At 39.3% G+C, this 18875-nt stretch overlaps 1 protein-coding gene across 1 annotated transcript in view; it reads left to right on the top strand.

The window, feature by feature from the left end:
- The first annotated feature begins 8970 nt into the window (after window positions 1-8970).
- The window catches only part of lrrc4cb (leucine rich repeat containing 4C, genome duplicate b), a 37098-nt gene continuing 27193 nt past the window's right edge, over window positions 8971-18875 (top strand). Inside the window, exon 1 of the mRNA XM_063881897.1 lies at window positions 8971-9274. The gene's annotated coding sequence lies outside the window, so the exon portion shown is untranslated. The remainder of the gene's footprint in view (window positions 9275-18875) is intronic.

Here is an 18875-nt window from a genome sequence, read left to right as displayed (position 1 = left end):
ATTATGGCACAAAAGGCTGTAACACCAGATTCTGTGTATCGATTTATACATCCCCAAGAACAGATCTGTCATCCATCAGCCATTTTATTGGGTTTCAGAGGAGAGAAAATGGTCTTGTTAAGGTGAAAGTTTTATCGTCAAGCACACTAAAGAGTCATCGCTAGTCCTAGATTGTTTCTAATCCAAACATTGATTTTTGTACACAATTTGTCTGTAATTCAGACATTTATTTTATTGAAAGATCAGATTTTAATTCAGTATGTGAGTCCTGAGAGATCAATGTTCCAGAAGACAGTTGTAAGAGGCAATCCTAAAAATGGAAGGTCGCTGCTTTGGCCCTTTATGATCCATTGTGATCAAAAATTACATTGAACTGCCACTGCAGGAGCACCATCAGCATCTTAAGCTGCAGTTGTGATAAATACAAATGTCCTCTATAATGTCGAACGATTCTTTCACTCAATTGATGATGTGGGATTTTTTTGGTGATATGGGATATTAGAATTCTCTTAACCGTCCTAAAATGCTATACATATCTCATATTTCTAAGTATCTACATGTTTCATGTGTCACGCTCAGGAAAGCATCCCTCAGATCAAATATGACAGTGTGCATGTAATGAGCTGATTTTGTCATTTCTCACCGCTGTGAGGCTGAGCACACAGGGAAGCGCCATAACTCAGTGCATTCTGGTTTGCTTTATCGTGACATGCAACAGCGTTTATGAGAAAATAACAGGTCACACTAAATTTCCCTCAATGGCGTCCCTTTGCACTGCTCAGTACATCAGGCATTTGCATTAATCACCATCCGCCTGCATTTCGTTTTTCGGAGCTGTACTGTAGAGGTTCATGTGAGGCGGTAAAACTGTCAAGAAAGTTAGCTGATAAGAGATATAACACCCTGGCCCATTTTTGAAGCATCCCTCTGTCTTCATGTTTATGCTAATAAGCGTCATTACGATGCTTTATAGAAATCGGGTGCCCGCACAGCAAGTCACATGATGAGGACAGTCTTTTGGAGGTCATTCAAATTCAATGGGGACCGGGTGTAATTAATCAAAATAATGCATCCAGGAGAAAACAAGGCCTGTTGGACAGCAGTGTTCAACAACGACGGGAACATTTGACTATGTGCCAACGTATCCATATTGGCATGGCATAGGAGTGGAAGCAGCTTTGCATAACTTTTCATTGTTCCTCTGCACCTAAAACAATCTGGCCTAGGAAATGAAAAGGCTTGCAGCATTGTTTTCATTTTTGTGCATTCTTTTGCAAAATGTGTCACAAAATGTTGCATAAAACCTCATTGGAAAGCAGCAACAGTCAATGTCTAAATATTACTGTAGATATTGCTTCATTTATCATACATAGAAATGTCTATGGTGAAAAATAGTCCTAACTGGTAATGTCATTAATTTGGAGCTCATAGATGCTGTGTAAGCAAATGACAAACAGACGTGAGCTGTAAAGTCCTGATATACTGATTTGAGTTTTCACTGTGGCTTCCATTCAGCTCTGCTTCAAATGAATTCAGTATGTAAATAAAGGATCAGTCGGCCTTTAAGAAAATGATGCTTTTGTGGTCAAGCCCATTTAAATATATGCCATGTCCTTCTTTAACGGCAACAAATAAAATATATAAATATCTTCGACCTACATAAAGATTGTTTTGAGCCTGTATAAGCCAGAAAAAGAAAACTATGCCAGCTAGTTTTGAAGACTTGGGGTGCTGCAGTGACATACTGCACACAATTATCATGCTATTGTAGACTGCAAACTAACTCCATTGAAACAGGAAGGGTTAAGGAACATCTCATTCTGGCACTTTTCCATTCACTGGAAACATGTACAACCTTCAAAGCCATTTCACCAGCTGAGTTATTTTTTCCTTAATCCACAAAGGGGCTTTAGTATAATATGCGTACACAGAAATGCCACTTCAGTTATCTGGAACTGCGGTAATGAGAGGAAACACGCTCCATTAAGGTTCATCCTCCTACGCTGCTTACTGTGATCACTGAATACTAACAAATAAAATGAAATGAATACAAACATAAAATAAAATGCCAGGGGGTCTCTCCGGGGGCGAGTCCCAATTGTGTCACATGCACTAATAAATTAAAGGTGGTTAAGTATACAGTTATTTGTTGCTTTCCAGTTGTCTAACTGTAGCCCTAGTATACAGGTGAGGTGACTAAATGAGGGTAGAAATATTTTTTAAAATGCGGGGAGAGGGGAATAAAAGGGATGAGGGGAGACTCAATATGAAAAGAGTGTGAACCATATGTGTTGAGCTGAGCAAATATGTTGTTCTTTATTAATCACACCACACAAATGTTAATCAGCATTTCTTCATGGCCTGGGCTTGAGCTTGTCATGCTCTTGCTGTACAGATCAATCGATCGGCCACAGCGTGGTGCTCACACTGAATGAAAGTCTGGAAACCCTGGTGGGCCCATTGACAATTCCAATAAAGTTAGTTCAAACAATATGTCTGTTCCCTCTACAATGTTGATATAGAGCTAAGGCAGCTTTACTTTGTGCAATTCTTCTGTAACCAGAAAGCTTTCAGGAAAAATAATAAAATAAAGCCGCAGATTGCTGGGTGCATACTGGTCTCTCTTTTCTTCAGTGAATACCAGTTTTATGTTGAATCAATCTCAATCAAAACTATTAATCAAATCAAATACAAGTTTGGTGAAATTCAAACCAGCATGCTGCAGTTTGTAACATACCTTTTGACATTGGTCATTTGACATAGATGTACAACCCAATACCTGGTTCATATAATAATCATTCAGGTAATTCATAAGTCATTGTGACCTTCTTCACACTGCATGTCACATGTCAGCTGATCAGACAGACATTTAGTTTCTCTCCAGCTACAGAAGGGTCCTACACCACCGCAACCAAATACAACACAATTAAAGGAATATGTTTTTGTGACGAAAGCTGTTCATCCCTCCAGTAGACTTCCAGAGTCTATGCTAGGTTGCACTGAAACTTTTAAGGTGGTGGTGGCCAGATACCTTATTACGATAAACAATAAAGACCTGGAGGACCGTTCAACATCTGAAACCTCCTCCTGCTGCCTTCATATTCTACCAATGTGAAACCTTTTTTTCAAAAACGCTACATATTGCATGGCCTCAGACCTTTTAAAAATTGTAAAGACATCTCTTCACTCAGGTGTATTTCCATAGGCACTGAAAACTGCAGTCATCAACCCACTGTTTAAAAAATGACAACATCTAGATGCCTCACTATTGGCCCATATCAAACCTCCCCTTTAAAATCATTACAAAAGTTAACAACTTGTTGGCACTTAATGCCATCTAATATCTTAATAAAAACAATATATATATATATATGTTTTTTTTAACGTTGTTGTATGGCTGCCATTGTAGCGCTAAACAAAGTACATTGCGGATAACGTTCTAAGTCTAGTGTTAGGATAGTGTAACAGCATGAATATATTCATACATATTTTATGAATTGCCTATGTTTAGTGTTGCATTGGCTGTGAAAACAACTCTCCCCTTGGGACAATACATCCACATCTATCAATATTTTAGAAAAAGATCTCCACTATCACTGCACTTCCCCAACATGAAGGCCAAATGGCTTTACCACCTAAACTACAGCCACTCTGGACTGCAGCCTGATTATCTGGAGTCCATTCATTCAACCATGACAGGAACTTGAATCAAATATTGTAATAACTTTGACTAAAGGGGATGGCAGTGATGAAGATCAGAATGTCTCATCATTTTCCTAGATGAAGATCATGTAACCAAATCTTATCTGACTGAGGTGACCAGGCCCAGCAGGAACCTTTGTTTCAACTTCACTGTGCACGTCTGAGAGGGGTGAACATTTCCTGTCTGTTCAGGTACAGGTAGCATACTCTACTTGATGCTAATAGTAGTCCCTCAGCCTGTCTTTAATGGAATTTAGGCCAAACGTGACAGGAATACTTCACTCTTCAAAGTCATGCAGTCAGTTGCATAGAAAGTCTCCCGTTCATCGACTGCTGCGGCGGGGAAGCGAGGAGTCAAGCGCACTCAGCCTTTGCTCTCTGCGTGGGCTTCATCTTCTGGATATCTGTCTCTTTGGGGGCGGCCATTTTAATATTCAAACCAAGCTGCGAGAACAAGTGCAGAGGGACAGCGGCCATTTGAATAATTGAAGAGTCTCCATAGTGCTATCCTCTCTCTCCTTCTCTCTCTATCCACCATATTTTTTTCCTTCCTTATTTTTTTTCCAGCCGATTTCTTGAAGTTTGTCCCAGAAAGCAGTTTGGGACATGTGCTACAACAGCACGGATCCAACTATCCCAAAAGACTGATGGGAGAAGATAGAAGAGATGGAAGACGAAAAAAAGACGTCTCACAGAAGGAAAAAAATGAAGTGGCCAAATCTATTTCGAAAGGAAAGTGGCTATGGACCAAAATGTGGGATGAAAAGAATCAAGTGAAGCCAGCTCCGCCCATAATTTGTTAAACACTTTTGCATAGCTTTTCCCTTGTGTGTCTTTCAATTTGCTTGACAGACTATAAAGTCAGCATGTCTGAATAAGTCAGCAAGAAGAAACCATCTACTTCCCTAAAGGCCGGATGAAGCATGAAGCAGTTTTACATCTCCAGCATTCTTCTCATTTTCATCTCAAGCAGTTATGTGAAAAGTTCAGTGAAAACGATGAAACGCGATACATACTGAGCGTTTTGCTAATCATGTTAGGGCCCTTTGTTTAGACTGCTATCAAGTTTATAAAAAACATCCATCTTGGTGCATTTGCATTTAGAATACCAAAGCGAGTTGATGGACAGAGCTTGATGTATTTGAGAGTACTTTGAGCAAGTATTTAAGCTGTAGGCTCATTAATCTGGCTTAATAGATGTTTAGATTAAATATCTGTAAATATTCTGTATCACAATATGGATTTTTTTTCAAGCTGGTACGTTTAGGTTTTCCATGGTCGATACCAAAAAGATAAACAAAGATTCACATTTCTTTTAAAAAGAACATTATAACCTGAGGTCTACACACAGCTGAGTTTAAACTCAGCTGTGTGTAGACTTTCTTAAGAAAGGCTAAGATGTAATAATAATAATAATAATAATAATAATAATAATAATAATAATAATAATAATAATAATAATGTAATAATAAAAAACGGAAATGAAATTCTTTGCTATTGAACTGAATCACTATTTCTGAGACATCAACAAAAACAGTTTTTAATTTCAAGTCAAGCAAAGACAAGTATGGTCTTTGACAGCGTATTGCGCTTGTTATTCCTGTTTATTTTGTAAATATAGTTAGATGCTGTGATGGGTAAATGAAAGGAGAGCAATTTGACTTTGTATCATAACCTGTAATTTCATTTTTGGAATGATACATGAAAGTATGAATTTACCATTATTTGCCCAAAAGTGTGTATGCAGCGCATCCCTACAGTCTATCTTTAGAAAAATGTATCTGAATATAAGCCTGGTCAAAACCATTTAAACATTTGCCTTTTGCATAGAAAATAGAATAAATACAAGCTGTCAAGCTGTCATGCTTCCAACTCCATGTGATAATTTACCGCCCAAAAATCATTTGTGGGCTGGCAAATCTCTGACATTGACACAGAATACTGTTGTTGTATGTATTCAATTAGGGCTAAATAAGAAATACAGGAAGTTTATATTGTCCTGGCTTGAAAAACAATGTAATTAGGGAGTACACGGGGAAGCAGCATGTGTTTGACATTGATTTGATTGTGCATATCTGCTGAGGCTTTCATTTACAGAAACACAGGGTGTGCGTCCCTCCCCCTTGTTCTCCGCGCTTTTATTTTTAATTTTTTTGCTCAGGAGATCTCGAGGAATTAAAATTCAGATTTCATCAAAGCATGACTAAAATGCTGATAACAGAAAATATATCAAATGTAACTCCAGTGTTTGTAAGGGAGGCTTTGAAACTATTCCTCAGTTATGTAACCGTTACCACATAAATATAAGTGCAGCGTACGAAAAAGTCAAATTATGCCTCAATATAGCTTATTTGAAACCTGTGTAGCTGGACTTTATCCAAGGACGTATAACAACATTAAGATATGCACTGATTTAGATTCTGAGAGCAGGGTTATGTTTAATGTGGAATTGGCTTTTGTTTTGACAAGCAACCCTTTCACTTGCTTTATGGGGTACAGTTTTGACTTTCAGATGTTGGAAATGCATTCAGTTTAATATACCTAATAGATTGGATAACTGCTAAGAATTTGTTTAGTGTAAAATGAAGACCTTAATACTATTCTAAAAGTAAGCTGTAAAGAGAACAAAGTAATGCAAGAAGTTTGTAACGTTCTTAAGTTCCCCTTTTGCAGTAACATGCTTCCCATCAGTGTTTCACTAAGATATATTTTGAGGTTTTTTTCTGCATTACTGTGTTTTTCATATTTTGCTACCAGATGTTAAAGGTTGCTCTTATTTCTATACTGTTTTGTTGTTTACAGCATTGCATCATCACATGTTTGTAGCATCGCTGTTCTGTAAAAACCATGTACTACTGTATATCTCAAACTTTTTAATGAGCTCAGAAACACAGCACTGTTTGAAGCGACGGTGCATTTTCCAGCTGAACCAAGAGGGTTTTAAAATATTCAATAATAAAAAAAACTCTTCACACAAATGTTTAAAAAAGCCTTTCATCAGATGGCTTTGGAGAATTCTGAAAAACAGCCAAAGCTTGTACATTTTCAGCTCCATTTTATCGTACACAGGGATTTTCCATGTCTTGAAACACCAATTTGATTAAAGGCTTATACATTTTGACAAAAGACTGCCTTGGACCTTTTTTTTGTTTTTTACTATTTTACTTTTTGCGTTCCCTCCCAAAAACACCTTAGTTACAAATGTTTGAATTTCAGAGCACATTGGACCTTTTTCTTTTTCTTTAAATCTTATTATTTTTTCTTTTAAGTAGCCAACTTTTCATAACAGTTATAAGAATTGTTGTTTTCTTGCAGTGGAGTAAAAAGGACCATATTTGCTTGTATGATGTTGTAAGGCAAATGTATAACATGGCATAGAAGGGTAAAGGTAAGTACAAGTGTTTCAAATTTGCATTTAATTGTACCTTTACATTCCACCACCATGGGAAGCACTTCCTAGCATCACTCCAAATATTTAGGTGACCAACTGGTTTAAGATCTAGTGATTGCTAAGTCCATAGCATATGATTCAGATGATCTCCATACTAATCAGATTATTCAGTGACCCCTCACGCACAGGATTCATCTTTTATTCTCCCTCTCTGTCTTTGTCGATCTCATAAAGCAGCGTGGCCTCAGTAACCAGCAGCCACTTGGTCACGAAGGCGACTTCTGTTCCATTATGTGGTCTAATGAGACATGATGTTCATCTCAGCTGAAATGAATGCATACTCACTTATCTGTCTCTGGTGTGTAAGTCACTAAAGCCCCTTACCTATGAGTGCCATCATGTCTGTCACACTGGTCTCTGCAGAGAAAGAAAATGTCCCTTAATGTGACCACAGAGAATCAGAAGGCAGTTTTCAGCCACACAGGGGTTGCCTAGGTTACTTTTGTCTGCATTTGTAAAGGAATAAACTGGTTGCAGGTAAACATCCTAATTCAAAACAGCAGGTAGTAAAATAATGTACAGTAATGTTCTGATTAATCATGACTTTTTTTGTAGCTGATTTGTGGGAAACTGCACATATTGTATCTGTGCTTTGCATGTGGAGTAGCACTGCTTCCACATGTTGAATGTGAATTTATGTGTGCATGCAGACTGTGGAAATGGTCCGTTTTGGATGACTGGATAGAGTCTCATGCCTGTAGATGGCAACCATACCTCATCAACAATTGAATGATCCATGCACGCGCACGCGCGCACGCGCGCACACACACACACACACACTCTCACACACACACACAAACACACAGAAGAGACAGCAGACTGGACTTTATGCGTTAATGCGATTGATCCCTGTTGATTAACAACCACAGGGTGATTTCAATGGGCCGATGGACGAGCAGGCAAAGTGGTCAAAGTTAAAGTTGTCCCTGGCCACACCACGAACACGCTCACGCCAACACACGCGCACCACCTTCCTACACTTTAAACCACACACACACACACACACACACACACACACACACACACACACACACACACACACACACACACACACACACACACACACACACACACGTGACTCACGCGCGCGGCAGATCTGTGCCTGGAGACCGTGATTTCAACGTGCTCGCTATTCAAGTCATGGACTGCAGAGAGCGGGGGAACCATTAGGAGCCGGTGGCAAAAAAAAAAAAGCCGCTTTATTTGCAACACACGGATGATGCTGCTGCTACACCACCCGGATCGGACACATTCTCCCAGCCAGGCGGAATAATTACTAATAGCTGCGCTTATGTAATCAATACATCGGATTGCTTTAAGGGGAAATTGCTTCACGTTGATAGAAAAGACTGTATGCCATATGCTTTGCGATTTCTAGAGCACCCCATGGCAGCCCATTTGTCCTGATGCGACGCGTGTGATGGTTGCAGTGGGACGGATATCCTTAATTTTATCCAATAGCGGTTCTCAGGGTTTTTTTTGTAGGACGCTTCTGCACCCCTTTCTACGCTGACCTTAACAGTGCTTTAAATAGGTAATTAATCGTCTTGTCAGCCCATGGATTTTCTTTTGAGTAACTGATCCACGTACAATATCAATTTGACTGCTAAATCCCCGAAATTAGTCCACATTGGTTGTATTTTTCATTTATGTTGTGGGATTTGATTTAGTGATCTTTAGTAGAAGAAACCACCGGTCGGAGTCAATTTTGGACAGTGACTGTTTTTTTTTTTTTTTTGTGGGGGGGTGGGGGGGAGAGAAGGGCCTATACTGACTTGATCCCCCATCAAAAACTCTGCAGGGTTTCCTCCTCCTCAGTCCAGAGGAATATCTTCAAGTCCAGGAGGGTTGCTGCTGGTCCTCTGGGGGGGCTTTCATCGGCGCTCATTACATCCGAGGGAATGGTGTCCGCACCGCAGATCCACGCAACTCTTTCTGAATGTTTGGCATGTTGTGCAGGCGAGCATCTTGACTTGTGATCGAGAGAGACGCGGACTGCAGCAGCCTCCGATCCTTTCACATGGAGATTTGTGCCTCGCTCGCACCGCACATCTTGAAAACGGGGACCTGGGCCCTGCTGATTTTTTCTTCAGCATCGGTTTCATTTATTCGAGAAAATGCGTAAGTATTTTTTATACATTATGCAGTCCAATTGAGCCCATTCAGTGCGACGTGCAGCTATAGTATGTCTCAATGCAGACCGATTCATCGCCATTTAACCTGTGTTTTGTGGTCACTGACTTCAATGAGAAAAAAACATACTTTTTTTCTTTTGATGTGTGCTTTTTTCATCCCTATAGGTAGGTTGTGGTCGCTGTCGCATCCCCTTTGGTTTGTGAGTGATGTGTGTGTTTCTGACGGTGTGTGTGAGAGATATAGATGGAGTTAAAGATTGATAGGGACAGAAAGGGGGGGTTAGGAGGTATGTGGTGGGAGGGGGGGGGGGGGTCGCTGGTGCAACAAATTGTGTGTTTGAGCGCTTGTTTGAGACTGTGTGGGTCTGTGGTAGCCCCTGTTGCCAGCAGGACATTACTGCTAGAAAAAGGCCTACGTCATATGGTAATTCAAATTCAGTTCAGGTATTCTCAGCATACACGTTTGCAGCAGAAAGAGCGCCGGATTGGCCAGGTGGGCAGGCTGGAGGGGTGCTTTGAGTGGGAATGTGGCAGAGCAAAAGCTTCAGGTCATGCTTTATTTTACAGAATTTGCTCATGCACACACGTCGTGCACATTTCCTCTCTGTGTGGTTCTGCCTGTTGACCTAGTATGTCTGTAAAATCGAAGCAAAGCCACCCATGGGTGATATTTAAAAATTAGGTTGTCATTTTTTCCTACCACAGCCTGAGCAGGTTTACCAGAAGTACAGGGTGCATTTTAAATAGAATTGTTGCTTTGGCAATACAGCCCTTTTCTGGTTGAAAACGTGAATAGGAGCTATCCATCAGTGGGAGGTGCTGAAAAGCCTTGATGCTGAAAATACTTGTGTGTTGGCTGAAATGAGTAGAGGGAGCTGCATTTGGAGCAGACATCACATCTGAAATTGCTAGAGCTGCTGCAGCCAAAAGCCTTCCACTTCAACCTGAGCTGGTTTGTTCTCAAGTGTACGCTTTCATATGCACATCTGGAGATTTTACAACCTGCCAGTAAAAATGAAGGACACAGTCAGAGTGTTTAAGAGCCGGGCTGTCATTTAGGGTTGGTTACCACAATATTTGCATGGATATATAGCCTACACATTATGTTTCACCTTCATGCTGCTTGATTGGTTTAGGAGTTTGACGATGGAATGGGGGATTTAATCATACTACATATAGGGTACATGAGGGTTTATAGTAGGTAGATTAGAGCCTGTTACATATAAAATCATATGTGGGCTCTAGAAATGTCTTAGAAAATGGTCATTTGAAGTAGGACATGTCTTAAATCATGTTATTCCGGATGATCTCACTAGTATTAGTGTTATGTAGAAGAGAAAACACTTGTTCTGTTCTCTAACATTTAGATTTAAACTTACACTGTTTCATTTCCTTCAGTTCAATATCTCCACTGTTTCAGTTCACCAATATGCTACTAACTGCTAAAATTAAGGTCACACACACACACACACACACACACACACACACACACACACACACACACACACACACACACACACACACACACACACACACACACACACACAGAAGTGTCTCAATGGGGCATTGGGTCAAAATGAGCCATCTGAGCTGCTACACTGAGCTTTGAGATTCTAAGACAAACAACCTGAAGCAATTTTCCACCTTTTGAGTTTTAAAGGTGGTCAGGAATATTCTTTGTAGAATAAGTGTGCTCTGCTTGGTTGAGAACTGGTGACCATTACTGGCACAGTGGTGAACACAATTTCCATTCTCATCAAACAACTCTGGGACGCGTCATAGCCTGTGGATTCGGGTTTGTCACCTTGAAATATTCCTCATGAATCAGGGCAGCAAAGCGTAAGAAATTCTATCAGCCTGAAAGGCGGGGTTGTTTTGGTGTTTACCTTCCTGCTACCAAATGGATGTAAACCTTGCCAGGACCACTCACCAGAACATCAGAACACTCACTCAGACAGAAGCCTTCACGGTGGGAAATAAGCACTTGGGCGAATAGATTTATATTTTCATGTGTAACACACATGTAAGCAACCACTGGTTTAGAACAGGGTGTACCGTGACTCATCTACCCATCCGATGCTTTTTTTTCCTTCTCAGTGAACCACTGCTTTTGTTGTTGCACTACCTGCTGTGTAAAAGAGGTAATTTATGCATAATAAGCTTTTACATGATGCAGTTTCATGATATGATTGCTACCTAAATTTCATGTCACAATCTGTCTGCTTTCACCTCGGACTGACATTTGCGGGAAAGTTGATTCATAGTCTTTTTCATCCATCAATGATGCACAAACATCACAGTTGAGGACTATGTGTGTATGTTCTTCCCAGGTGGTTATGTCGTTTCAATGTCATGCCATTGTCACCTTAGCCATATCTTACAATTGTGAAACATCATTAAATCAAACAATGCACATCACAGAAGATCCAGCTAACTGAGTGTCAACAGTCAGGCTTTTCATTTTAGCCACAGGAGCCAAACATAATGAGCATCTGGGTCTGCCTAGGGTTTTTACACACAACCCCAAGCGTGATGGGATGTTAATCAGTCATTTCAGGACCAGGCTGACACCTGCGTGGAATAAGTGGCATATTTAAGATGCCGAATGACCTGTCAATCAAAGTAGGATTCATAATTGATTTCCAAAACCCATTACAATTCATTAGAATTTGTCAATTAATAGTTAATGGAGAAAAAAAAAACATAATGCACAAGTCGTTTATCAAGCAAAATACCAAATACTATCCGGTTTGAACAGATTGATTGTGAAGCTGAAAATATGTTTATGTTTGTTTTTTTTTTTACTTTTTCCTTTTATCTGTGACTGAGTAACCTTCTGACTGGCTTAAACCCATCTTAGTATAATTATGGTGTCTTTTTAAAATGCAATAGACCTTTCTTTCATGAAAACTATGAACTGGGGAAAATAAACTCCCTTGTTTGAAAGCCCTGGTTTTGGATCTGTCAACAGCAAAAAGGCTGATTCATTTTGAATGAATATCTTTCCCATTGAACTTATTATTTAGGCGATTGATAGGGCCACTCAGTGTTTTTGAGGGATATGCTTGACTATACAGGGCCACTGCTGTGTTGTTTAATCAATTTATATTGTCTTCTTGGCCTTCTGCATACTTCTCTTTGTGATATGAGGATTGGTGTTAGGAGAGAGGCGATAAATTATGGCTGAGTTTCTGTGTTGATTAAGTTGAAAACAGCGCCGTGCCTCCAGGCCTGTGCTTTTTTATCTTACCTAATACTGAATGATTGTGTACATTCTTGATACACGTGTACAGTCGTGCATCTACGTGACATAAATAAGCGAGTGGGATGCAACTTGAGATAAGACTGACTCCAACCAGCTCCATTTTGATAGATAGCACTCTGTATCTACCTCCACAAAACATGTGTTTGTGTCGAGTCAAGAGACAGGCCGATGTGAGCGAGTTGAACTGCTCGGGTGTGAAAGAGTCCAACGCATGCCAGGCTGGAGAGACTTAGTATTCACTGTAGCAGCTTAAGTTATGCCTTTGTGCACCAGAAAAGGGATTATTCTGAGAATCCTGCTCTGTGTCATTCACCAGTCTGCATTTCTAAATCAACAAATATTAACGTGCTGATGTATGAAGCGGCTGTATCTGCTTTGTGTTCGCCTATATGGACCCACTATAACACTAAGAGTGTCTTATGTGGAGAGACAGCCTGATGCCTAGAAAAAAATCACAACTTATGGCACAAATGTCATTATGACACATTCACTGTTTTGACTGTAGCCGTTGGTGCCTTATTTCACCATCTGTGCTGTGTACTATGTGTCTGCTGTGGCCTGCAGCAGCAACCAGCCATCAACTCCAGTGAGAGCCTCTGAGAGAAAGAGTATGCTCAGACTACCATGTTTCTGGCTCTTCAGCAGCCAGCCACTTTCTGAAAATGCCATCATGCCCTTCATAGATTCCCAACAACCTACACATATAGAGTTTAACAATAATGCTTGAGTCAACATTTCTTTTCAGTGATTATAGGTATGGCGATGCTGTGATGTGAGGCAATACCCATTGATCTAAAGAATGCATAATCACAGTAAACAATGTCCTTAAGGCAATTGTGGCTTTTATACAACCATTTTAGTTCATTTCTGTGCCATTTCAATGCATATTCATATAATAAAGACACATCACAGCAGTTGGAAAGCACAGAAAGCTGTGCTGCATGGGAAACACTTCTGGGAATGTGTAGGGCTGTGTTTCATGTTGAATCTGATCCCAAGTTTATTAAATAGTCCTATTAGTCAGGTTAATGGTTCAACAAATACCTATTTATCCATTCTATTTCATTAGCAATAAGATATTTAAGGGAAAGGTAATTACCCTTTCAGGTAACACTTCACTTAGATAGAGAAATATACTTAAGCAATGTTTTGAAATGCAAGTCAAAATATCCTCCAGGTTATAAAGTTGGGCTACTTTTTTTGTATTTTAGTGTCAAGCAGATCCAATGTATAGTCACTGAAATGCAGTGGAAACAAGGGCTGATTGACCCAGACATCTAATAAAATATGACCTAATTGACCAAACATTTGCCTAGTTTTTATGTATATTGACCCGTAAATTACCAAATCAACACTTGAATGAAGTGACCTTTAGATATCTCTTAAAAAAGGGTTAGTTAAACAGCTCTGGTACATAAATGTGGTGACTGAAAAAACATGAACAAAATTCTGCAATACAATGAACAAAGCATTACGATACAGATAACATGACATGCAATTGTCACACTTTTTTATTGAAATGTCCATGGCCAGTGGAGAGCAAAAACTCAAGAATAGGTCAATTTAATCTAAGACATAATGAAATTTCTGGTTGCTTCATGAAGTACCGCAGATCAGTTTCACGGCTGTTATAATGAATTCAAATAATCAGAATCACAGAGTGAGAAAAGTAACATAACATAAATAGGAACTTAAAAACCCAGCAGCATAACCAGTTTCTCATCTGTCCATCTGTAAAGTCAATTTGTTCCATATTATATATTCTTTCACTTCCTATGTTATGAAATAAACCGAAACAATCTTTTTCACGGGGAAACATTAATGTTCAGATAATAGAAGTCATTTTGTGCATTTGAACACAAAGAAGATTAAAGGTTTTCAGCCGTGCCAGCAGCTCTGTGAGGCTGTTCCTAAAAGCACAGTGTTGCTGTGTGCTAAATACTAAAGTTAACATGCAGACCTGCTGCATGCAATCACAAACCACATGAGGATGCTTACCAATCTAGTTCTTTGGCAAGGTACCAGTATCAGAACCAGAATCCTGTTTATTGCCCAGCAGGTTTTCACATACAAGGAATTTTTTTTCTTCAGTTTTTTGGTTCAAACCATTAATCAAGTATGAATAAAAGAAGGCTTTACAAAAACGTAAACGCAAACATATTTACAATATTTCCATGTTAATATGATATAGGTGTTTAGTTCCTCAGAAGTAGAAGTTTTGATTTGAAATCTCCTTAATTGTCAGAGGAATGGGTAACGGTTCATAGTAGGAGACATTAAAGCATAGAGAAATATATGCAATGTACAGAGACATTTTTTAAAAGCTGCGTTAATGTAACAAATATCCTAACGTTATTCCTTACTTAACTTGGACGTGGATGTTAGAATCATAGTGATAATTGGAGGCAAGCTGAGAAAAGAGAATGACACCTTTACACTGCACAGCCGATATGTACAACACGATGAATTTATATTAGCCACCCACCAACAAATTTGCACAGCATTTAATTATGTTCCTTTAAAACACAGCAAAGTTTTTACCTACACCATAGAAAGAAGTTCTCTGCCATCTGGTGAGTCAAGTTCAACCCTAGTGTAGGTGAAATCAAGCCCTTGGAAGAGCTTTGCCTCAAAGCCCGGGCAAATCTCATTGTCTGCTTATCAGCCTCAAATTTACTCCGCCTTACAGAGATATTCCCTTAGAGAATTAGGGATAATAGCTGAAGTGATGACTGTCATGATGTGTCTCTATCTCTCTCATGTTTAATGGCCCCTCCCTCACCCCTTTCTGTATTCATCTCTCTAACTTTACCCTATTTATCCAATTCCACACATAATAATATACATTTTATCTGTTGCCAGTTCGTTTGGCTCAGATGTCTTTGATGAGTGTATCTTAACATTACTTAGATCCATGCATGCACAGACTTTCATGTCGCAACTCACTAGGAACAGAGCGTGATTCATACAATGAAGGGAGTTACTAGATTGAATGAAATAAAAAATATGTAGTGTGTTAATGCGTTGGCAAACAGCTTAGAGTAGTTGCTGGAATACATTAGATTGGCTTAATTGGCAAAGATGAAACCTCAGTATCTGGCACCATGTCAAACGCTACTAAACCGAGAAGGGAATCTTGTAAGGCTGACAAGATTTCCTCTTTCGTGTGTGTGGCTCACAGTCGCCTCTGCTACATGTTTCCCCTTTTATGACAACACTTTTTATTCAACCAGTGTTTTCTGGGATGGAAAAAGGCTGTATGAACATCTCGTTCCCTTGTTGCCATGTATTATACATTATTGTTGAACCTCATTGTTTGCCGCACAAGTATTTTGTACTTCAAATTCAAAGGGAAAGAAAGATGAAAAGCTCTTTCCATGCTTTTTCTTCACGTCTTGTATGCTCAGTAATAATACCAAGTGCATTTTATTTGTTGTGAAATGCATTAAGCTGGTGCTAAGCATCCAGTGCAACTGGATTTCTTTAAGGACATTTGCAACACAATTTGAGATTTGACTCATTCCCATCTTGTAGGTTGTTTGTTTGTCACCGGAGAAAGGGATGTCCCATACACATTTTTGCAGCTAATTCTAATCAAAGTCTTCCGATTGAGTTTTTGCCCATATCACATTGTATTCATCAGTTCACAAACCTAGAAAGAAATGCTTTTCAATATATTTCAATGTCTCAAAAATAACAAAAATATGCACATTTTAGGACTGAAATGTGCCAAGAATTAGCCAGTAAGATAGCATTATGTTGCATAATAGTTATACGTGACCTGTGTACGCTATATACACTTTCTGGAAATACACATTGTAATTGAGGTCTTTCTTTTTACCAAAAAGGGAATTCCATCCATTGTACTGGGTGTTTGCAGACATCTCAGAAACAGACATCTCCAGATCAAAGCACATAACATACATCTAACATTGCGTGCATGAATCATTATGCTTGGCTTTAAATAATTATTATAATTTGTTAGTCCTTTAAGTAACTTCTAGGTCTGATAGCTTCTTAAATATGTTTGAGATGTCACCTTCTTCACTATTGTCTGTCATTAAACACAAAAAGTAATCATTCATCCAGAAACTAATTAACTGATTCAATAATAATATAACCATTAGCTACAGCAGCGTTTTGAAGCTCTTCAATCTTCAAACTTCTGACTAAATTATTTGTCACACCTGAAGCTCAGTAAGCGTTTGCACGTAATGGTTCGAAGCTGAAGTGAAAATTTTGCAAGCTTGTCTAACTAGCACCTGCTGCTTGGACTTTAATTATCCAGGCAGGGAATACTGACACAAACCGAGGGGCAGTCCCCAGTCTTTATCTCATTCACACCCTGGTAATGAAAAGGACTAACAAAAAAGGGCCGGTTAATAAAATGAGACAGTAGCGCTGGCTGACTAACTTCAACCTGATACATAGAATAGAGCCTGACCTCGCTTTTGGGTGAAAGCTCTTAAATGTCATCTTTTCGTACACTGGAAATGAAAGAACCTTGTGTTTAAGCTTGACAGCCATGTAGTGTTGCGTTGAGATAATGGGTTTGACAGAGTTGATCTTAACCCAAAAAGCTTTCACAGATTCTCTGCCGTCATTTTGTGCATTTGAAGTTACACAAGAATTAGACTCTGTGAAGCTATAGGTATCGATACAGTGATGCAATGTGTTTAATGCTTCAGTCGGCATTCTAACATGCTCATTATGACAATACACATGCAGATCTTTAGCAGGCACAATGCTTACTACTCTCAACATTTGCTAATTAGCCCAGAATACAAAGTAGGCTAATGGGTAGATGAAGGTACTTAGTCATAAACCACAAATGTTGGACACATTACATGTGTTGTTGCAAAAAGGATCAGGCTATTATGAGTCATCCTTAGGAGAAAATGTATCTCAATAATGGTCAAATCCACATAAATCTCAAAATGACACAAGAGGCCCTGATTATGTTCTTCTGGTTTTACACTGCTTTTAGAGTTCCAAAGAGGGAAGACAATGAAATCTTAACAAAGACTGCAGGCAGCTTATATTTGCAACACAGGGAGAGCAGAGTCCAACCTACACCAAAGAGAGCTATACATGTATTCTGCTATTTGATGTGTCAATTTCAAACCTAGTATAGGTGAAAGAAAGCCCTTTGAAGAGCTTTGCCTCAAACTTTTCTTTGACTGAATAGAAAAAAAAACTTTGGTTTTCCAATTCACATGCCATGTATTGTTGTGTCAGTATAATGGCTTTAAAATAAATGCTTTTGAAGAAGAAAACGTTTATCCCAACTAAAAGTGGATCGTGTGCCTCCTCCGATGAAGTAAAGCATGTAACATCATGTTTTTATAGTGCATTCGCAACAACAACAACTCATTTTCTATAGTCCCAATAGGCATCTTCAAATTGCTTGCTTTGTCAACTAACTGACCAGAAATCCCAAAGAATTCATATAGGCTACAAACAGTTAACGTGTGTATTTCCTGCTAAAATGCTTCAAATGCCTGATTTCAATTACAGTATTCTTATCATTTGTATTGTCATATATGATTGCAAAAATCACAGTTTTGGGTTGCATATTTGTATACAAAGTGACCAGTCTATCACAACAATAGTCAACAGGCGTCTTATTGCAATAAAACAATGCCTTGAGCCAGAAATGCATCAACATCCACTCCTGTGTCCACCATCCTCCCCCAGTCGTGTTTTCTCATTCTCGGTAGCGATGATATGTGAACTCTGTACCATGAGTCATTCACCAAAGCATGGAGCAGCTAGGCTAAGGGGCATATGGCAATGTTGGAGCAGAGCCATGTGGCTTAAGGCGGGGTAAACTGATGGGCATAGATTTTAGGTGCATTAGCTGTTTAGCTCCGCATCATGCTTCACTGTTGCTTCGACAGTGAGCACGCTGTTTATCCAACAGCAGTAAATAAAACATTACAGTCATATTTTTTTCTCCATGTGAGACAAAGTTGGAGTTCTAGGGAATTAGGGCTGTCACACAGTAAATACCGTTTGTCTGTGCATGAAGATGAGAGAGAGTGGAAAAAGACACAGAAGGAAAAAGAGAACGCCTGTGATCTACTGAAATATCCTTGGCGGCGAAAGACGCTGTATTCACACATTATTCACGGACAGTTTGTACCAACACTGAGGCTCCTCTATGGCTATGATCGGCTGTGGTTGGCTAAATGCACTAGAATAAATGCTGCTGCAGAGCTAGAGAGCTGACGACGGACTGTGTGTGTCGACTGTTGATTATGGGGAGAGCCTGTGGTTCCATCTATTTCATATTCATGAGCCAAATGGTTCATGTTGTATT

This window comes from Eleginops maclovinus, chromosome 4, assembly GCF_036324505.1.
Source record: "Eleginops maclovinus isolate JMC-PN-2008 ecotype Puerto Natales chromosome 4, JC_Emac_rtc_rv5, whole genome shotgun sequence".
Taxonomy (NCBI): domain Eukaryota; kingdom Metazoa; phylum Chordata; class Actinopteri; order Perciformes; family Eleginopidae; genus Eleginops; species Eleginops maclovinus.
This window is presented reverse-complemented; position numbering and strand designations above follow the sequence as displayed.